At 37.3% G+C, this 4,218-nt stretch overlaps 1 long non-coding RNA gene across 1 annotated transcript; it reads left to right on the top strand.

Moving 5' to 3' along the window:
* The first annotated feature begins 273 nt into the window (after nucleotides 1-273).
* Nucleotides 274-3,074, top strand: LOC139118212 (uncharacterized). The gene is made up of 4 exons (XR_011548634.1): nucleotides 274-457; nucleotides 856-914; nucleotides 2,352-2,611; nucleotides 2,820-3,074. It is a non-coding gene; the product is annotated as an uncharacterized lncRNA (long non-coding RNA).
* The last annotated feature ends 1,144 nt before the right edge of the window (nucleotides 3,075-4,218 follow it).

Raw genomic sequence — 4,218 nt, 5'->3', positions numbered from 1 at the left:
GTTCATGTAGAGCAATATCAGTGATTGGCCTAAACAAAATAAATATCTCAAAGTTGACGCAAACTAACAAACACAAAAGATTCACCTTTGTAACTTGGACATTTAGAAGTATGCAACTGCAACCATACAAGCATTTACCATTGCAGTAGATTATCTAAATGTTTGTTTGAAAAATTTGGTATCAGGTATCAGTAGTTGATACAGTTTTGTGGCGTTTTTCAATTAATGGTGTTACTAGTGGTAATTTCTTTGTCATTCTACTTTCCTTTACAGGCAAACATCTTTATCATCTGATGAAGAGAAAGAGAAACAAGGTAGTGAAAATTATATGATTAAATCCAAATACACATCACTTGCTGAGAGAAACAGGTCAGAGAAAAAAGACAGCCACTCAACCAACACTAAGAATAAATCAAAGAAAATTCGTCAACGAAAAACTTTGGATTCAACAAGTGAGGTGTGTTGTATGTGTTTGTTGTTACAAGTATGAATGTTCAACCCTATAACTAAGGGACTATGATTGGCTGATTTTCCACTTTCATTTAAAGTTTACATGTAAAATTGAGTCTATATAATTCACACAGTTTTACCTTTGTTGGCCCTGGGCTCTAATGTTAAGAAATATTGGTTTTTGCCTTTCACAATGGTACAAAGGAAACCTAATTAAAATAAGAGAGTTTGCTTTGCTGTATAGTTTTAATTGTAATGCAATCTAAATTTATACTGAAGTTATGATGTGTGCTCATCTGGTTCCTTACTGTAAAAAGTAATTTTCACTCATAAAAACACATTTATTCAAAAGTACAAATAATGATAAAAACACCAATGTAATGCTCAAAAATTGCATTTCCCTAGGACATTGACCAGATCATTGCTGAGTTCGCAGACATAGAAAGTCCAGTCAAGGTATCCAGGTAAAGTTTTAGTTTCTATTTGTTTGCTTCACATGTATTTGGCACCATTTACTATACATTTTGTAAAATAATCGCAATGTAACTTGAAGCCTATTTTTGAAACCGAGATGAGAAAAGTATTTGTTACGTACACTACATACATACAATTATGTTTAAGAACTAAGAACTGTCATTAGCTATTCCAGGTAAGGGTGATTTGTTGACATAAAGGAGCTTGCATGGTGTTTATGTGCATTGATGCTGAAATTGTGAAACATATTTACATTTAAAGTCATAAAATACAAGTAAGACTTTTCTGATATCTGAACATTGTAGAGGCAAAAAAATCATAAACTTTTATATAGACATGAGCTCTGCTTTTTTGTAAATTGTATGGTATAACATTGCACCTGCCTGTAAGTGTTGGTTTAGTCATTTTTTCAGGTTGTTGTGGAGTAAGTTTAGAAAAATACATCTTTCAATATAAAACCTGCTAACCCATGTGCAAAGGCTATTACACAGGTACCAAGGAGCATTATAAATATCCATTTCTAACCTAAAAATCTTTCTGACCCACAGAAGAACACGATGTCGGCGTAAAATGCAAGGCACTAAACGGCTATTTCAGGAAGTAGGGTCTGATAGATTCTTCTCCGGGCTTTGGAAACCACAGTGTAAAAGTTGAAGAAACGAAATCACATGGAAGGCAATTAAGTTTGTAAAAATGGTTATTTTGTTGGTATTCAGTTTCAAGCATCTACACTTTCTCGTGCTTCCTGTAGCATGCTATAACATCCTCTATTCTGCTTGCTAGCACATCATGTACTGGTGAAATGACCATTGTTATTGTTGACATGTTAAAGAGATAGTAGCGGTAACTTTAGACCATTTTTTCCGCCTGGCCACATAATAAAAACCAAGCTAGATTATATCTAAAAAACCATGGGTACCTGCAGCTTTCAAAGAACCAAGGTTTCATAGCTGGTTCAAAGAAAATGTTGCGCATGACATGCAGGAAACAATGCTCAAAGATATCTGTGAAAGGAATGGTGTTAAGGGAAAATTCACCACAAACCAATGTGAATCCATTAATGCCATTTTAAAAAGGAGAGCTGGTTTCAAATGCCAACAACTTCCTGAGTTTATAAAGATGGTGGAAGAAATTTATGAGGATCAAGATCAAATTGTCAGAAAGGCAATTGCTAATACTGGGGACTACAGATTATCAAAAATCTTCCAGATGCACTCCATGGGGATAAATACTTTAAATCAATATTAAAGGGAAAGGAAAGAGTTGAAGGTGCTTGTTACAAGCAATGGTTTATTTTGGGGGGGAGAGCTTGATAACTTTTATCATTGTAAGTTGGAAGTAGAGTACTAGTAAGTTTATCAAACAACAACATTTGTAATTCTGTGCATTTCATGACAATTGAAAGTATATTTTGTTCTATATTTCAGATTCAAACAAGATCTGTCTCCTGTCAGACATCAAAAAATGTCAAATCCATCTCCTGTCAGACGATGATTAAGGTCACAAAATCTAAAGGTATTGGGCTTCAAATTAGTAAAATTCCAATGTAGAGACAGCTAACTAGAGTTAACCAGTGGTACTAGGTGGTGATGGAAGGGCAGATAGTCCAGGGCATTCAGCCGAATGTGGTTTATATAGCATGATGGAGTTACAAACAGATCAAGTCATTGATAAACAGCTTGTACAGGTAAGCAATATTTATGTGATACAATTACCAAATTATGATTTGAGGTAGAAAATTTATAGAACATTATATGATTTGAGGGAAGTAAATATTATGCCAGAAATATTTTAGCAGGGGAAACTGCATTTGTCAACATTAGAGATATCATAGCCTTTGTCACATACCTGTACTCACAAGCTCTGTCTCACCTGTCACTATTCTTCCCTTTCAGTCAAATGAGGTCAGTGGTAGCTACCATATGGAGAAGGAAGGTTTGAAACGGAGTTTGGAATTCCTAAAGAGCCATGACGTTGATGTTGGTGAAATTATTACTGACAGGCATCGGCAAATAGGGACATTTCTACGAGAAGAACTTCCAGAGGCCCAACGCCGTTACGATGTGGCGTAGTGTTGTGGCGCAGTGTTGTATTTTGGGGGCAATTTTCCCCATTTTGGTCAAAAAGTTTGATTAAACAATACACTTATTCTATTACCTTTGGTATAAATTTTGATTTATTTGATTGCTTGAGGTATTCCTATATTCCCGCCGCCCGAGGCCCGTGACAAGTGAAATTCGCGGTTGGGCGAGCATCATAACATTCTCTCAGGCCGACAGACAAGTGAATTTACATTACCGGTACTACAGTAGTCATGATGCTGCGCCGTAACCACAAAACCAAACGACCTCTCCCCATCGTTGAACAATAAAATAGGATACAAAATATCAAAGTGTTGATAACTTTTGTCAATTATTTTTCAATCTCATCTTGAAATCACTATTCAAAGTTGCAATGGTGTCATGGGCGACTGTCAGAATATATTGCATTGTCCAATACTAGCTACTGCATTTTGTAACATACTCGCGTTTTACCGGTCAAATTCTGAAATCTAGCGCCCAAAATCTTAGTGTTATTGTCGTTTCTCAACGGTAGCATAGAAACATCTAAAAAACTGCAAAACAGCCATGAGTCTTGCACTATTTTTCATCAAACGCTTCTGTTTCAGCTGATTCGAATAAACGTCGTGATGTTTCTGATGTCAGTACAAAGCATCAGCGGTACGATGAGGAAAAGCGTCAGAGAAATTACATTCCGAAATGGGAGAACCTGTGGCCATGGCTTTCCTATCGTGAAAACGATATGTTTTGCAAAGTATGCACAAAATATCCTACGATCGCCAAGCCTATAGGAAAGCGAAACGCCTTCGTTGAAGGCTGTGATATTTTCCGTGTTGAGTCAGTGAAGTTGCATGAAAGTGGGCGCCCTCGTCAAGAATGTCTGGCACATTACCGACGGTACGGAGATTCTGCAGGCGAAACTCAGCTGTCTACCGCTACGAGCCCATCGACTTCGACGGCTAACACAATGGCGAACACTCCGATAGGTTTGGCGTTGCGGAAGTTAACGGCGGAGCAGCAACGCAAATACAGGAATTTGTTCTCGACCGCCTACGTGCTGATATCGGCACTAATTATCACAGTGACAAAGCTGCAAGCTTATTTTTCAGAAATATCACTGCCGTTCTGAAACAAAATCATACTGGCGGCATTCACCGGGTGGATGTCATTTCTGTACTTGCCCATGGGAGCACGGACATCAGCATTACTGAACAAGAGAACATCTTTGTGCGAT

Source organism: Ptychodera flava, chromosome 19, assembly GCF_041260155.1.
Source record: "Ptychodera flava strain L36383 chromosome 19, AS_Pfla_20210202, whole genome shotgun sequence".
NCBI classification, from domain to species: Eukaryota; Metazoa; Hemichordata; class Enteropneusta; family Ptychoderidae; genus Ptychodera; species Ptychodera flava.
This window is presented reverse-complemented; position numbering and strand designations above follow the sequence as displayed.